Source organism: Primulina tabacum, unplaced genomic scaffold, assembly GCF_025594145.1.
Source record: "Primulina tabacum isolate GXHZ01 unplaced genomic scaffold, ASM2559414v2 Contig769, whole genome shotgun sequence".
Classification (NCBI taxonomy): Eukaryota; Viridiplantae; Streptophyta; class Magnoliopsida; order Lamiales; family Gesneriaceae; genus Primulina; species Primulina tabacum.
In genome coordinates, this window is record NW_027459898.1 from 35,574 (window position 1) to 55,080 (window position 19,507).

At 30.6% G+C, this 19,507-nt stretch overlaps 1 long non-coding RNA gene and 1 pseudogene across 1 annotated transcript; one reads left to right on the forward strand and one right to left on the reverse strand.

The window, feature by feature from the left end:
• Nucleotides 1-4,957: 4,957 nt before the first annotated feature.
• Nucleotides 4,958-8,020, forward strand: LOC142534976 (uncharacterized; annotated as a pseudogene).
• An 8,495-nt stretch (nt 8,021-16,515) lies between these two features.
• Nucleotides 16,516-19,285, reverse strand: LOC142534977 (uncharacterized). The gene is made up of 3 exons (XR_012817304.1): nt 19,165-19,285; nt 17,159-17,182; nt 16,516-17,073 (listed from the first exon to the last, which is right to left on the reverse strand). It is a non-coding gene; the product is annotated as an uncharacterized LOC142534977 (long non-coding RNA).
• Between the last annotated feature and the right edge of the window lie 222 nt (nt 19,286-19,507).

A 19,507-nucleotide genomic window follows, 5' to 3' on the forward strand; every position in this document is an offset into this window, starting at 1 on the left:
AGTGGAAGCTTGATAAGAATCACGTCTAGTATGATGATATTATAATGAGAATGTTACATTGAAGAATTCACTCATTTCGGAAAGGTAGTACCAGCATGAATAAGGAGTTAGTTCGATAGAAAAGGACATTCAGGATGGGGCATATTTCATATGCATCAACGCGATTCAAAGATACAGAATTTATGCACAGGCGTAAGAAATCGATAATCCGTAGTGAATATCGTTAAAGAATATAACATATCATATCATAATTTTCAGGCCAAATGCCAAAGGCTATATAAGAAGAACGGTTAAAAGTAAATTCCTCACCTTGAGACTTACTATAGATGAGAGTGAGAGTTCCAAGTTCAAGTCAATCCTATTGACCAATGTGATTATCATTAGTATAGTAAACATTTTTTATATAGATTATCCCTAAATTTTTACCAAAATAAAGAATATAACTTCATAAACTTTATTTATTGACTAAAAGTTCATAAAAAAAATTTTTATTTCTTTAATATTTCTTTGTCAAAAATTATTTTCTAATAGTCAAAACTATCTTTTAAAATTTATAATAATTAATATTTGACTTCAAAAATTACAATATTTCCTATAACAACTCTTATTATAATATTAACTGAAAAGAATTCAAAATAGATAATATTTGAAATTATTTTATCATTAATCGATATATATAACATTTAATATATAACTCACAAAAATCATAATAAATAATTTGTGAGTCGAAAAATTATAAAACTTCATAACTACTTCCAATGATATATTTTTCAAGTATTGAAGGCTTTGAACATTTATACAAAGGTATATAAGATCATATAGATAGTAAATCATATCCGAAAATCATAGTATTTTCCTTTAAAAATTCACAGTAAATGCAATACTCATCCAAAATTTACGAACTTGTACAGTAGCCTAGAATCCTACAGAGCATGCTTCGGAAAATAAAATTTTCATTTTTCGCCGGAGCATGTTTTACACGCGCCGGTTTCGGCGGCGCGTGGCCGTCTTCAGGCCACCACGCGCGGCCACCCTTTTTCCAGAAGACGTAAAATACGATTTCCTACAACTCTTATGTTATAAGTTTTCTGAAATTCCCAGCCGAAACGTGCCAGAAAAGGAAAAACTAGTAAAACTCACACCCTGACTTCGGCTGTCGAAAAACACTATTTCCAAGGCCGATTCCGGGAAACCAAAGACATGAATGAGAAGTATGACATACAATGAACAACTTTCGTGTTTAAACTAAGGTGAAATACGGTCAAGAAAATTACGAAATATGGGAGCAAAAACAGTACCTGAAAAACGAGGTTTTCCGGCACTATTCCCTTCCCGGACAGTAGCGATTTCTGAATTTTAACGAAAAATCGATTGATGATTTTTCGACACCTCATTTTGTGATATATTTCTAGGTAATTTGAGAGTCTTGTGGAATTTTTATAGAATATTTGGAAGGGTTCTGGATATATAAAGATATTTTTGACCATTTTTCTCTACTTTTTGAGCTATAAACTCTCACCACTCCACCCTATACTAGACCCACTCCTTAAACTCGAAAATTCAGGCTGAGAACTCTTGAAATTCCTGAAGTGAAGGGTGCATTTTATAGGCAATGATCAAGCCTTATCTCCAATCTATGATGAACAAATCTTGATCACCGGTTGGGCAAGAAGGGAGGTGGTGTGTTGGTTAAGCAACTATGATGATGGTATGTAGGTATGTATCCATGTATGAATGTGTGTATATAAATATAATATATTAGTTATTTCATTCATTTTTATATATATTTAAAATATAATAATTAATAAATATTAGTAATTATAATATATGCAAATACCATTTAAGTTATGGGGTGCTACAGGAATAATGCCCAGAAAAATTACTCCACAATAGAAAAAAAAATTTGGCTATTGTCATATATATTTTAAAATTTCAAGATGATTTATATAATCAAAAGTTTATTATAAAAATTGATTGCAAATCTGCTAAATTTAGGTTTAACAAAGATTTTAAACATGATGTTTCTAAGCAAATGTTTGCAAGATGACAGGTTTATTTAGCTTCTTTTGATTTTGAAATCATTTATAAGAAAGGCGAAGATAATCACCTACAAGATTTTTTAACTCGAGAATATTTATTTTAATGTCTTTATTTACAGATATGAATTCTCGAGGCAGAGGTGAGTCCTCTTATAGAGGACGAGGTGGTAGGGAAAAACTCCCTAATATTAAAGCACAGCATGACAAGCAGAGGCTAATAGCCCAAATCTTATCTAGCTCATCCAGTAATACTGAGCAGAATAATGAGTTATACAATGAATTTCAAGAATTCTTGAAACAAAAGTAGAGAAATAATACAGATTCTCAATTTTCAGCATCATATGCTAATATCATGAAAGAAGATGATAATGATTCTGCTCTATATACAGAGACAAAACATCGTGAATTAATTTTTTTATAGAAGAAAAAGATACTCAATGAGAGAAAACTCCATGGAATATCATGGAAAGATACTTAACCAATACATCACATGTATATGGTTCCTACAAACAAAGAGGATTTTATGAAAATCTTCTTTTATCTACAAAAATGTTGATATAACTCACTTTTTCAGCAATACCCAACAAAAAGGAAGTTATAACTTCTCTAAGTTCATTATCAAAAAGATAATATCTATTGAAGAATGAAATGTATCTCCATTGGTTGAAAAAAATTTTATTCTGATACTCATAAAATGAGTTTTAAATTTAATTTTTGGGATTATCTTGAGAGTTTTAATAAAATTCTATTTTATGAAATGAGAAAAGGAAACATACATGGTTTCTAAAAATCTGTGAAAATGTTTTCCATTATCTTGTCCCAAATTGTTTCTTTATATGTTGGAAGATTTTTGGTCCATCAGCAAAAATTTTGCCAGAGGTTTTTATAAAATCTATGAATACTTGGTTAAATGTTTCTCCAAATATTAAAAAAAAATTTTCTGAACAATGGATAGATGGAAAGAATCTATGTCTATATTTCATGGAATTTTGAATCCCATGGATCTGAAAATGGCAACCAGAATTTGGTTATACTGATGAAGGAATCCCTTCCCTCTGGGAGTTAGCTCTACTAAATTTTGGGATAAATTATTAAGAAAAGATCCAGCAACTAGAAAGCCTTATGGCTCTGACACTCTTCATCAAATTGAGGAAAAAATTTCATTATACGAGACAGAATTCAATAATCAACAAGAGAAGGAGAAAGCCTCTATGAGTCCTTTTAAAATTCTGACTGAGAAATATTCTGAGATATATTCAAAAGAAAAAATGATTGAAGTTTATATTGAAAAAATGAAGAAGGATCTTTATAAGAATATTGGATGTTCCGATTCAAAATCTGATAAATGTATGGCATCTGAATCCAGTGAAAATCAATTTATCCATCTAATGCAGATGCAAGATGCACAAGATACAGAGGATGATATTCCTCAATTCTTTCAAATTAATAATATTTTTGAAAAATTGAAAAATTCCATAAAGGACAATATTAAATATGATTAAATTATTTATCTTTAATTATGATCGTTGGTAGTTGAATCTTACTATTCATAGCTGGTGGCATATCACATCAACAAGTGGTGGAATATCACAATCACTATAGACTTTTTGAATTTTGTAACCATGTTACTAGTTGCTTTAATAAAGCACTATATTGTTTATATTTTTAGTTGGAATCCGGGGTTTCATGTCTGGCTCTTCCATCTATAGGTTCATTCTGTGTTCTTAGGAGGACACGGTCGAGTTTGCTCCCCTCTATTCTCTCTTGTAAAAAATAAACTCTTTTGAAGTATATTAATAAAAGTTTCATGTTCTGAACACAACTATGTAAGTTTATATTATTTTTATTTTCTGTTTTTATTTATTGTTTTAAATTTATATTTCAATAGCTTAGCCTGAATGACAGGCTAAAGTATTCGTGCTAAATTATTATCTTACTATGACATGATCTATATTTTATTGTAACTTAAAATTAAATTGAGATAATAAAAGATCTATTTAAATTTTAGAATTTAATGTAATATAAGGTTTGGTTGGTTAGAACGTAAGGTAAAGAAAGATGAATCAAGAAATGCTAAACACAAGGTTCGAGTTTAACCAAGAAAATAATAAATTCATGTTGTAGCCCTTCAGCCTGCTTAGCCGAGATATATTGTTTAAGGCGTTTATGAGTGATTTTTTATGCATTTATGTTTATGAGGTGGACCTCGGTAAAATCCTCTGTTGTTTAATTTTTTTTATATATATTTGATAAATCATTTTATGTTTTTGTAAAAGTTCCAAATAATAACCTTATATTCATTATTATTCTTGAATTTAAATTCTTCATTTTCTTAGCTCAGTATGAGTTGAAAATGGTATATAGGCTGAAAACCAATAACCTCCATGTGTGCGAAAACCACTAAAGAAAAATTTGGTAAAACAATGTCATGTATCAGATTCACTTTCATTTATTCACTCATGTACCTTATTATTTGAATTATATAAAATACATAATACATTCCATATATATATTTATTTAATAAAAATAAGTAAATAATATTAATTATTAAAAAATATTAATATATTGATTGATCAAATAAAATATACCGTATAATGTGGGTATAAATCACTTGCATCCATATATTCATTGTACTAGAATAAAATGCATTCAATGTATGGTGATGAAACGAACCACTACATAAATTACATGAGAATATAAGAAATCAAACCATATTTAAATTGAAGAAAAAACAAATAATAATAGAATAGATTGTTTTAGTTATAATATTTGTAATTTTAGAAAATTATTATTTTATAAAGATTATTAATTCATCGAATATGAAATATAAAATACGAATTGTTTGTTTTATTTATTGTATTTTATGGAGTTTTATTTTTAAATATTTTTTAATAAAAAACTACTCCCCTTTAAAAAAACAAAAGAAGAAGAAAAAGTGGAGCTACACTGAAAAGTCCAAATTGTCGAGAGTTGCCTGATTTATGCATCCGATTTCAAATCTCTCTCTTTTCTCGGCGTCCAGATGCACATCAATGCGTGTGTATCAATGAATCTTTGGTCCTAAGTGATCTGTTTTGTGGCTTTCATCGTCAAGAGAGGAATTGACTACTGGAAGTGCAGTGCACAAATATATAAAGAAAAGCTAAGAAATAATGGCGGCTGGAACGACCCGGAAGATTTCAGCAGCCTCTGCAAGGGCACACACCCGGAAACTGAAGCCAAAAACGAGTTCTTCGATTTTTTCAGGTGGGATTTTCGTGATTTTTTCCTTTTCCATTTAGTTTGTATGGTTAGAAATTTTCGATTTAATGCCGAGTTGGGTTTTGTTGCTAGTTTTTATCTGAACCGTAGAGCGGGCTGAATATAATCGAGCTTCAGGTAGTAGATAATGGTTGAAAGTTCTGATCTTGATTTTGAAAATTGAAAATTTGAGATTGTTGTATTTATACTTTGGAATGGAGGCCTTGGAATTTGTTGTAATCTGATTGTAATACATATAGTTTGTGATTAGATGAATGGATTTAAAATTTATAGAATAAATATATTTTTATTGATTCGATATTTGAAAAAAATATTCAAATTCTTCTCATTACTTATTTACATTATAATTATTTATATTAATCAGAATGTATTTCAAATCTTTAAATGCATTTGAAATCCATCATGAATACTGCAATTGTACGTGGATTTTAATTTTCTCTATTTAACTTAATTAACGATGATAATAATTTCGAAGTCCCAGATTTTGAATGATTCAATCTAAATACAATCGTAATTAATTTCGGAATTTTCTTTTCTAACTCATGGACAAGAGAACTTCAGTTGCTCTTGAGCATTCCGATTGATAAACTATGGTTCTTGGTGCTTATTTGTTGTTTTCAACTAAATGTGTGGAATTTTGGCTTTAGGATGCATTAATAGAACTGTTCGGTTCATGAGTATTGCAATTTGTGCGGCTTCCTTCTTTCAATTTGAACTTGGTAGTGGCGTAGTGCTGATTGTGTATATTCAAAGCTATAAATTTTCAGGGATGTTCAAGAAAATCTTGCTGGTTTGCTTTATGGGGATTTTTGCATGGGCGTACCAGGCCACACGACCTCCTTCGCCAAAGATATGTGGTTCCGCGGATGGGCCTCCAGTTACGGCATCAAGAATTACACTTAATGACGGGAGATATTTGGCTTACAAAGAGTATGGTGTTCCAAAGGATAGTGCAAAGCATAAGATAGTTTTTATCCACGGGATCAATAGTTGTAGGCATGATGCTGCTGCTATAACTGCATCCCTGTCCCCAGTAATGACGTTTCCTTCATGTATCAACTGTTTAGGCATGGTATTAGATTATGTGGACTAACTTTTTTTTGTTTTTTGGTCTTCATTCTTAGCATGTTGTTGAAAGTCAAGGAATCTACATCGTTTCATTTGATAGACCTGGTTATGGAGAAAGTGATCCTCACCCATCCCAAACAGTGAAGTCCTTAGCGTTTGACATTGAGGAGCTTGCTGACCAGTTGGGATTAGGTTCCAAGTTTTATATTATCGGGTTTCAATGGGTGGGCAGATTGTGTGGGCATGCCTCAAGTATATCCCTCACAGGTATATATATTCCAAATTGGGTTTTGGATTGGTTTTTTGTGAGATTAATTAGAAGGATGTCTTGTTTAAATTCATCAATGAATTTCGCTCTTCTCCATGAATTAATTATTATTTCTTATCCAGTTAAGTAATTGCTATAGTTTCTTGTAATTATGGTATCTTCTGAACCTGAATAAGTAATAATGTTGTCTGTAATGCCAAACAGGTTGGCTGGAGCAGTTCTTTTAGCACCAGCGGTGAATCATTGGTGGCCTGGTATTCCTTCAAACATATCAAGGAAGTATATTATCAGCAACTTCCACAGGATCAATGGGCCCTTCGTGTTGCTCACTATATGCCATGGCTTACCTACTGGTGGAACACCCAAAAATTGTTTCCTTTTTCGAGTGTTATCGCTTACAGTACAAGTGTTTTGTCTAACCAAGACATAGAACTTGGGCCTAAAATTCATTCCATTAGAAAGGAGTTTGAGGTACTGGGTTGTATACTCTATAAAATCTACACACACATTCTATGCTATACAATTGGAGAAATCTCTGAACTTCTTAACTGAGATTTTTACCTCTCGCAGTTAATCTTTCTGCTAATCTCATTTCTTTTATCATTCATCTTCCATAGTCCATTTTTTGAACAAACTTTTAGAGCCACAACTTTTAAGTGTTGACTATTTCCAGTGAACGCGGTTGGTTGGCAACAACTGCCACACGCAAGATTGAAATGTAATGAGTTGGAATCTTTCACCATTTAAAATATATGAGTTTCATCATTTTATCATTGGCTGTAGCTCTGTAAATAGTGGATGACCCTTAGTCCCACCAGTACCGCCCGCAATTCGTTTCTCATAAAATAGTGTCTGAATGTGAATTTTGTTTTGCTCTTTTGTTATGATCAGGCGCTGCCAAGACAACAAGGAGTGTTCGAGTCTGCTCTTCGTGATTTGATCATTGGCTATGGGAATTGGGAATTTGATCCCACAGATTTGAAGAATCCATTCCCTGAAAGTGAAGGTTCTGTCCACTTGTGGCAGGGGGGTGAGGATAAACTTGTCCCCGTTAAAGTGCAGCGTTATATTTCCAATCAACTGCCGTGGATAAAGTATCATGAGTTATCTGGTGCTGGTCATATGTTTCCATATGCAGATGGAATGTCAGATTCAATCATTCAAACACTGTTAGGTACAAGGAAAGACCCCTCATAGGTTTGTTGATCATTACATGTTTTGGCTATTCATCGGATTCAGAATATTCGCCAGCTGATCGAATCCTTGCTGGAGCTGCTTCCTGTTCTGTTTTGTTCCGTTGTTATTTTGACTATATTATTGTATGGAGTTATGGAACATGAACTTTTCCATTTGAATTGAAATGTGAGACAGGCAATGCTGTGAAGCGATGTCGTCCTTAAAATTTCAAAAAATTGCAAAAAATTGTTTTTTTTTTTTTTATGTTTATATCTATTATATATTTATAATTTATATATAAATATGTGACCGTGAATTTCTATTTATCTGCTTATTAATTGCTTGCTTTAAATATATCTATTTTTCTCCTTATTTATGTATTGAACATGTGTGGTTGTTAGTATTTAATTTTTTTTATGTCTACGAACATTATAATATGTTATTTTTTATCCAATAATTTAGATATTTTTTATTTATATTTTCATTATTAGTATTAGGTTTTTTTATTACTCATATTATAATATGTTATTTTTAATCTAATGATTTAGATTTTTTTATTTATCTCTTTATTATGTAAATTAAATTAAATAAAGTTTGGAAATAGTCCATTGTTGAATAATGAATTTTTTTGGTGTCTTGTTAATTTTTTTCATGTCTTCATTAATTTTTTTTGTTGACGTGCTATAACTTATGAGTTTAATTATTTTTTTTTTTGCAAATGTTTATATTTAAAAAGTATTTTAATAAAATATGGTCAAAAATTTTATTGTGATATATTTTTATATATAAAAAAAATTCTAATTTTTAGATCTATTTACTTGTGTCTATATGTGTTTAAATTAAAGTTTTTTGCAACCAACATTTTGTGCGATTTATATTTATAAATTATTTGAATAAAACACAATAAAAGATAGTAGTGATTAGAATCGTCAATTGGGTTGGGTTCGTCGGTTTAGCCCACACCACCATATAATTTAAGTGGGTTGAGTTGAAATTTAGTCAGCTCATTTAAAATTAGGTCTAAATGAGCCCGCACAGGTTAGGGGTGAGCATTTGGTCGGTTCGGTTACCGACCGAACCGAATTAGCCATAACCGAACCGAACCGAAATATTTATCCATAACCGAACCGACCGAATTAATTCTCATAACCGATGAAAACTGAACCGAATTAAAATCTGTTAATTCAGTCGGTCAATTAGCTTTAAAAAAATTGTGATTTAACTTTAATTTATAATTGTAATTTTTCTTGAACACTACAGTTTAGACAAATGCATAAAAACATAAAATCACACACATCACAAATGTACAAATTTTGTTTGAACACAATTAATACATGTTTTTTATAAAATAACATAACATGGCGGGCAGCGTCTCGACCGATGACGAGAGATGGGTGGGCGGCGGATGAAGTCAAGAGGGAGAATAGAAAAGTGAGAACGAGAAAACCAAGGTGTTTAGAATTAGGATTTATTTTAAAATTAAAAATTCAAAAATATATATAAATTGATAAATAATAAAAATTTATTAAATAATAGTATGTATTAATTCGGTTAACCGATTTCAAATTTTTTAAAAATCGTAGACGATCCAAATTAACCGATATAACCTAATTTTTTTTAATTTGAAAAACGAATTTCTGAAATAACCGAACCGAATTTCCAAATTGGCTCAGTTCGGTCGGTTAATTCGGTTTAACCGAAATCTTGCTCACCCATACGGGTTTATATTAAATATCTATATATCTAATATTATCGATTTTCAATCATGAATTCTTCATGTAAATGAGAGAATATCGTCTTGATTTTAAAATTATGATGTGAGTTGTTGAGATATTTTGGTAATCACTGAAAATGGAGTTTCAAAGTTGAAAATTGAATTGTGTTTTTTGGATTCCAGACAATATTACTCGTCAACATATTATTTTTAAGTTATTTTTATCATTATCATGAAAGATAAATATATTTATTACAATATATAAATATTATTATATTTTTAAATTAATATTCACTTTGATGTTTGAGATGTATGGGTCTTGGCAAAATGAGAAACAATAAATTCAAGCAAACGAATAGACAAAGTATGGGGCGAAACAAGAATTATGTGGTAGCCGGAATTAAAATATAAATAAATAAATTTTTAATGATTTTATCGATGTGAAGATGCATAACAATTCTTATATCATAATATATAAATTTAAACCTTATAAATGAAATAAATCAAACATATATGAAATATACAAAATCATACAAATACAATCAGTAATTTATCGAAATTGTGTTTTATTCTACAAGAATTCTTGTCAAACTGAGTGATTGTGGATTTAACATCTATTAAAGCAGCAAACTAAAGAGTGTGTCAATCAAACTAATTGAGTAACCACATATTCTTGAATTTCCTGATTAGTTTTTATCATGATAATTTATTTTATTTAATATTTAAATCATAAAGACATCGTTACTATAATTAAAGACACTATTTTTTTTTAAAAAAAATGTCAATAAGAACTCAATCACTAACTCATATGGAAACACAATTATCAACATACTATATTGAAAAAATACTAACTAATTCAGCAAATATGCTGAAAATTTTCTAATTAATTAAGGAAAATCCATTTACAATATTCATATGTGATTTTTTTGGACTGATACCATTTGTTTCGTAAGATATTCATCGCAATTACTTATAAGTATGTTAATATTTAAATATAAATTATGATATATATTTTTTTCTAAAAATTTCTTAAATAATTATTTAGTACATTTATTTGACACTTCAATATTAATATTTTAAAATATATTAGTTTTATATGTTTATTGTATGCGTGCAACACTTCTAATCTTGATTATAAAAATTTGATAAAAATTCTAAAAATGAATTAGGTAGGACATAAAAAATTACATAATTAAACAAAAGACAGAAAATAAAAACTAAATAATTGTCTATTAACTATACTAATATCAACTTCTAAATATTGAAGTTGGAGAGAGTGGAGGCCATTATTTACTAAAAAAATCAAAAGCTAATATTTGAATGAGTTATACTGGTTGACTAACTCACTGCAAAGTTAGTGAAGTAAACGTGAAGGACAAAGTGAGTAAATAAAGATATTATAATGAGCTAAGCTGAATGAAATTCATATATATAAGTATCTCACTGGTTATAAGTAGATAACTTGCCTTATGCTTTGTCACTGTACAAAGTGAAAGTTCATGCATTGTAGTGTTCTATATTTTCTTAATTTTTCTCTTGATATCAAATTTAATTCTACCATATATTGGTATTTAAATATATCTTAGAATTTTTTCTAAGAACCTAATATTAAATGTGATCAATTAACCAAATAATTATTATACTTTGTACGCAACAATAAATAGATTAATATATTTGAAAATAGAAAAAGTAATGTATTGACAACAATAAAAAAAAATGTTAAAATTAACACTTTGATTATCCAATATCAATATTAAATTTAACATCTGTTTATTGAGATAAAGAATATGATGATAAACTAAAAATAATAATTTATTTATCATTGCGAAGGATCTTTTGCAGAGCACCTCCAAAAGCTGCAATAGCTCGTGTTTTAAGAATGTATACATCGATGAATTAGATCGAGTTTGGTATAGAACCAAGTGGAAAACACTCGAAATGATTTAAGAAACACTGATATATTTATATATCTTGTGTAACTGGATAACCAAAAGAGTAGATTAGTTTTTGAATTCATTAGTTCAGTTATGGTGATAACTGAACCAACGGATGCTCTAACTAGTTAAATTAGTTTGAAAACAATAGTTAAATAGTTAAATACACAAGATATGTTTATGGATGTTCGGAAACTTCAACTGCTCATACGTCACCTCTTCTACCACCTCGGGTAAGATTCACTAGAAGACTTTGATCGATACAAATACTTGTATAAACCCACCCAGCTTAGGACTTACCTACTGTCTTAACTGAACTCCTAGACTAGACTGAAGGCACACCTTCTAGTCAACACTTCTTTAATGTCTATGTGAGAAAGACTACATACACAAGTTTAACGTCTTTGCGCAAAACGGTATTTGAGTGGTGGTCTGTGTGTGTGTGTGAGAACTGATATCTGAAAGCTACCCGAAAGTATTCTCACACACTTAGGAAAATATGCTTATAATCTAAAGCTGATAACAAGTTTAAGTGTTCCCTCTAGGGTGTTCATCGGTCGGTTCGATTATGGTTTCGGTTTTTTATTTCGGTTTTCGGTTTTAGAAATATATAATCCGATATCCGAACCATTTTCCTTCGGTTCGGTTCGGTTCAGTTTTCTACCAAAACGGTTCGGTTATTTCGGTCGGTTAATTCGATTTTAATATAATTATTTAAATTAATAATATAAATATATTATAAAATATAATATGTTAACTTTTTACATGTTTCTTAGTGAAATATTTAAATATAATGTCTAAATTAATTAAACAAACAAAATATTGTCTAAATTAATTAAACAAACAACAATCACCTAAAAATTGTTCAAAATAGTTCTTCGTTCACTAAATATCATATCAAAATATATAATATCAATAAAAATATAAAATAATTATTAATTTATTGAAATTTCGGTTTTTTTTCAGTTTTGACATATATAATCCGAAACCGAATCAAATAAACTTCGGTTTTAATATTTATATCTGAATTACTAAATTCGGCTTTCGGTTCGGTTCCATTTTCTGTTTTTTCGGTTTTATCCGAAGTTTGAACACCCCTAGTTCCCTCGACTGGACTGAATGCTTCTCTCTTAAGCTGATATGACTTCGAAGCGTGCCCTTTTCTTTTCTCTCTTGTATTGTGTATCTCTTCACTGATCTTCACCCTCTATTATAGGCGCAAAGTTTGATCGTACAATGAGCCTCAATTATTGTATCCGTTGCATTTGAATGTGTTTCTCGAAATTTGTCTTGTTCTTTCTGGAACACTTTTGTCTTTCAGTTCTGATGCAACGTCCATTATTGTTCTTTGACTGGACAAATGTTTTTGTACATTTGCGCATAGCTGGATTCCACTTAGTTCAGCTTGTCTTGATCTGCAACTGATTTCTCCAAACCGATGTTATGAACTGGTCTTCAGTTATGCTGATGAAATCAGTTGACTCGTCAGTTGAACTGATTTAATTCTTGTTCAGTTTAACTGATCTTCAGTTGGGCTCTTCATCAGTTGAACACTCCTTCAGCTGACCGGGCTTCTGAGGTTCTCCTGCCGAACCACCTATCAACTGAACAATCAGTTGAACTCATTTACGACACATCAATTGAACTGGTCTAGTTTGGTTGATCAGTTGATGCTTTCAGTTGGCGTCTTCGACAGCTTCAGTTTTGGCTCGTAACTGATTATTTCGGTTTCAGTTATCTGTGCACTAAGGTAGATTATTAAAAACAAACAACAAGTTTTGTTCACATCAAAATTAAGATTGCAAACATGAAATGTTCCAACACATTGTAATGTAATAATATTGTAATCGTTGTTCAGAATCAAAAATTGGTGCACTTCAACTTTTTCATTGAATTGTATAAATAATTCTCTCAATATTTTTAGTTGGATAAATACGTTAAATATATTAAAATTAAATAGTAGAATTTAATAATGAGTAGAATGTGTTCGTTCAACTTTCAATTTGGGTTTCCGATTTTGTCAACATGCTATATATTTTTTATTTTAAATATAAATTATCAAATAGATGAAAATGATTTTTTTCTCTACTACTTAAGTGGAATATCAAGTATTACTCTACTCAAATGTCTTATAAATTCGTATGATAAAGTAAAATGTTGCATAAATATATTTGTTGGGTGCAATAATTGATCTTGTTGGGTAGAACAATTGAAATGTTGCGCTTGAGCTGCTGTATTATTTAAAATATTTGAGTTGCATTGTTATCATTATCTATAATTTTTAGTAAAACAGTAAACGTTTGATCCTACAATTGATATTAGAGCAAATGTCACGAGTTTAATTCTCATTTATTGCAATTGGTGCAATTATTATGAGATAGATTGGTTGAGTACAATAATTGTCTCTGCTGGGTCGGCGTTTGAGTTGTTGTTTGTTTAAAAGATTTTGATTTTTATCGTTACCATCAGCTATAACTTTTGGTAAACCGACAAAACGCTCGATCCTACATTATTCGATTGTAAAACTAGATGAAGCAAGTTACATCAACTTTTAGTTTTGAATTGGTTCCTTATATGTTACTTGATTTTTAAATTTAGAAGCATTCTTTCATTTTCTAAATATTGTTGTAGATTGAATTATAATGGATTCTTTTCAAATTGAAGAAATACACAATAAAACTCATGTAAGTATTATTAACAAAAACATTGAAATTAAATATTGGATTTGTTGATCATCAAAATAAGAAATAAAAAAAGTTCGATCATTGAGTGAGAAATGAGATATTTTAAAGAAAGCTATAAACGCACAATGAAATAGTGCACTTATATATATTTATCAGCGTATTTTACAACTAAAGGTCAAAAAAAATTTCCATATATTATTTTTATATCATATTTAAAATAATTATGAAACGAATTTTCAGTATTTTGAGTTGGTCTTTGTTATGAAAAATTATTGTGAATAAATTGAATTTGAAAATTCTTATATCTATGTATATCACATATTAATATATCAGCTTAACTCCAGGTAATAAAAAACTACATAATGAACTTATTCATCTTTAATGTATACAAAATATATATTGAAAATATATGTCGATTAAGACAACGAAGTAGAATATATGTTTACATATAACCAAATTTATAAACAAGAAAAACAATAAATAAAAATATTTTTATAGACATGAATAATTTTTTTTTTTTACAACTTTTTACAGTGAGATGAAGAAGATAAAAGAAAAATATATTAACTCTGTTGTTTTACACAAAAAAAAATTGAAATGAAAGAAGAAGTGTAATTTATCAAATGAATTATTGCACTACAGAAGCAAGTCGTGAATGTGTGCGGCTAAAATCAATGACCGAACATAAACAAATCTCATGAGGTTTATCATTCGACAAGAAACATGTGATACTATATGAAAAATAATGCTGCACGTATTTCTCAGATGAAAAAATGATACATAAAAAACGACAGAACTAAATATATTCCAGCAGCTACAAAAAGCTACAAATAGATATACAAGTTCTATTTGAACCACAGATCGAGTCTAATTCAAATACACCCTGAACCCAAAAATCAAAACCAAAAGCACTTGTAAACTCATAACAAAACCCAAATCTACTTCCATAAACAAAATTGAAAACCTAGGCTCAGAGATTACCATCAATCAACCCCTATAAACTGAAATAGAGTTAAAAATGAGATCTTCAAGCCCTAAAGTACACAAGGAAAGCAAGAAAAAAGGCTGGAAATAGAGCATATGCTCACACGCAACAGGTAGGAAGAAATGGAGCAGCTTAGACGAGCTCGGTTTATACTTCTCGGAATGAAATCGAACAAAGGACCACCTGGACTAGCTTGTGCGATCTCCAGCGACTTGCTTTTGGTCGGAGCGAAGATGGTGACCGAAGGAGATGAGTGAAAGAAACAGACGCGAGAGACTAGGGAGAAAAAGAATGAATTGGGCTCCCAAAAACAAAAGCACACAAACATAAATACATTTTATTATTTAGCCCAAAATGTTACACGTGAGTCGGTCCAAATATTTACAATTTCTGTGTGTTATTACTTCAATATATATTTTAATATCTTCTATAATTCTGATATTTTCTAATACATATTTTTAACACACAACTAAATTTATTAGACTTAATTATTCTAATTTCCTACTTTAAAATAATTATTTTTAATTATTGTCAAATATTAGTTAATTAAATTCGGGTTCTGACAAAATGAATCGGGGACACGTATTTTTTTCCCCTTAATCAAATTGATTTTTTTTTAAACTCGGCCCAAGATCAAGAGTTTTATTTTTTAAAAAAATATTTTGGGTCAAAATTGTATTATTATTCATTTAGTTGATTGTTAACAAGTTCAATTAGATACTAGTAGGCTCCTTAGTTTATTTTTATAATTAAACTAAGTTGGTCATTTAAAAAATGTTTAGAGGTTATTTTAGTTCATTATAATTAGGTTTGGCTTGTATCGTCATATATAATTATACAAATCATATATATTTCATCAGTCTCAATTATATAGACTTACTTTTTTCACACAGATTTAAAAAACATCACAAAATAAATTGTACACAAACTTCATAATTTATCAATCTAATCATTTTAAAAATAGTTGCATATTTTTCAAGACATAATTAACAGAGTTATATTACTAGGAAGAACAGAAAAATTATTACTAAATATAGTACAAGTTTGAGACAAAAAACGATGTAGCATATATAATTGAGACGAGAGTTATTTGTCATTTTAGAAGATCATTTGATTGAATTCACCCTCAAATTTGAGAGCTACGAGTCATTTGGGATTTTCAACCCCTTTTCGGTACTTGTGACCGAACATGAACATGCAATGGTAAACTTTTGTTTCTTTCAAATATGGATACCTTTATTCTTGCAACGATTAGGCAATGAGTCAAGATACGTATTTGGATATTTTCTGTTCTTGTTTCATTATAGCGATGGGTCGAGGTACGATTTTATATGCCAAGGTTCTTGTTTCAATTATAGACAACGGGTCAAGGCAGAATCACATACAGAAATTCTTGTTTGGATAAGCAACGGGTAGGATTTTGTATCAAAACATCTTCTTCTTTTTTGGTTTATTTCCCAAATTTAAATTTAATCGACTCATGATGCTCCCATAATTTCCCTTTTGAGTAGTTCTGATATTCTAGTAATGAATTTCCTCGTATAAGAAGCTTACAAGTCTTCATCTTCAAGTGATGTGATTCTACAAAACCAACAAGTACTATTGTATGTCAATTCAAAATCGGTTTGATCTTAAATTGATAACATCAGAGTTTTGGGAATCAATCGAACTTGGTTGAACTATCTTGGGGATGGAAAGTTGAATGTCATGAAATATCTTAAAAAATTGCGTTGAAAGGTCATAGTTCTGTACCTCTGTTTTTTTTCTCATCCTACATATTTGGAAATAAGCAGTCAAAATATTAAAAAAACATTGGATCGGGATTATGAAGATAGGATAATGCGGTCGTTATGTCTCTTGCTTTGGCCGACTCTTTAAGAATGGTTGGAGCCCATTTGTTAATGCAGATGTTGAGGTAAGAGTGGCCTTCAATATGCTTAGGGCCTATTAAAAAAAAGGAATCCTGTTAGATATGGAATTTTATGCTAGTAAAGAAGACTGTTTTTCAAGGCTAAAATCTTATTCTTACCTCCTCCATACCAATGTCAAGCTCCTGCTATTAGAGTAGATGACCTACAAGCCAACTGTTGGCTAGGGATTTTATTGACTCGGTTGTAATTAACAATCTTTATTTTAATATAATTCATCATTTCATGGTTTGTTATTTCTTTATCTGTATGCCCATGTTATCAAACATAGATAAAGACCTTGATTATACTTTAATACAAATGAATCGTAATTCGATGTTGAAACTCATTTGTAAACACTGTATGATCTAAATTCGTTCCTAGTCGATTCAGCCGCCTAAAACATGGATAAAGGTCGCTTGAGCTCGAGACTAGCATCTGTGATGTTGTGTACTGCGTTTCTTAGTAAGGGCATAGAGATGTCCAAACATGCAGATGGGTAGTCATATGATGATTATACCGAACAACCCTCCCTCGGACTTTCCAAGTGGTTATCATTCATCGAGAGGATAAGTCTGTGGTTATGATTGTACACCATTAGTCCTTACGACCCGGGACAACACTGAGACTCTATATGCTAGGGCTGTGCTTTGACTCGTTTACCGGCTCCAGAGAGTCATCATGTGGCGAGGTTGGGTACAGTTGCGACACATATAGAAGCCAGTGCATTGTAGTCGGGGATTCATCGCTCACCTACGGGTGTGTATATCCTATGTGATCTAATGAAATAATAGTGCATGGAATCTCTGATCAGAGTACGAGATATACATTGGAGAAGGAGTTCTCAAATAGTACACGCGATGCCACTATTATAGTTATCACATAGTTATCGAATTATGCAACTCTCGATGAACCAATGGTTGAAGATTCGATCGGGATATATGAGATGAAGGGACCGTACTGTACGCTAATCATAATCGACTGGTTCTTGCAGGCACTATCAGTGATACCTAGGGGATCGATCATGGGGCGATGCTACTAGACGCTCTTAACCATGATCCGATGGGTGCAATCAGAAATGAGTTCTGACATTCTTGATCGAGGTGTTGATGAAAAGAATGGTGCTAACTAGGGTAAGCCCGAATAAGAATAAATGTTATTCTGAATCACAAAGAGTTGTGAACCCACGGCTAGCTGTATCCCTGAACCATTGAGGGTCACACAAGTACTGAATCGTATGTTCCCGTTGAGAGAATAAATTCAAGAAGTTGATTTAATTATATAGTAAATTCAAGGAGTTGAATTTATGATAATTAAATTTGAGAGAATAAATTCAAGTAGTTGAATTTATAAAATTTGAGAATTTAATTTATTAAACTCAAATGTTGGGTTTATTAAATATAAATTTTGGAGGTGATGTAAATTCAAGTAGTTGAATTTATAATTTAAATAATAAATTCAAATGTTGAATTTATAATGTATTTAATTTATTAAGCTCAAAAGTTGAGTTGATTAATTAATAAATTAAATATGGTGGATAATATGTTTAATGGGCTTTGTAGAGGTACAAGTCCAACATATTAATAATTAAAATTTTAATGGACTTTGATTAAATTAATTAAACTAGTTGGACTAGCCCAATTAATTAATCAAGCCCATTAATGTTAATTATGTAATAAGTTATTATTTTATTATAAATAATATATGCAAAGCTCAAAACCTAGCCACACAACACAATTTACGTGAGCATCCACCTCCAAAGAAAGAGTTTTTTCGGCCACTTGGTTTTGAAAAAAAATATTGTGCCGTCTCTCAATTTTTTTCTTCTACGCGAAATATCTTATGTATTTTTCTAGTGCAAATTAGAAGAGGAACATACTATCTAGTCGTGGACTTGATAGGAGGATTTGTTTTGAAGAAAGTTCGTAGGGAATCAATCATCAAGAGCCAGATCAGTAATACCGGACGGTTGGTGTCCAGTGAATTAAGTTCACAAAGGTATAATCTTAACATCCTATGAATGTTTTGTTAATCATACGCGCGTCCAAAGCATAATTATTTGATTTTCAAACTAAAATAAATTTTTAAATCTTTCGCTGCGTTTGGGCGCGTAGAACCAGATCAACACTTGCTCCTCGACATCAAATACAGGAATTCTCATCTGGTCAAGAATGGAGATGATGGATATTGAAGCTGCAGTGTGCACTTCCAAATCATAGTCACGATAAACACCATGGGGCCTTTAACAAGCTGTCCTGGCCTTTTGGGTCGAAATGTCGTTATTGTATCAGGGCATACCTCAGAGTGATTACACACAGATAATTTGATTTCATTACGTACAAGCCACTTTTCGAATACAGGAAGCTTTGTTGGCTAAGAGAGAAAATCTGGTATTTGAAAGATAGTGAGGAGCAATTGGGGTTCCAGTAGTTTGGCTATTGTGTCCCTAGACTTCATATACCTACGTTTTC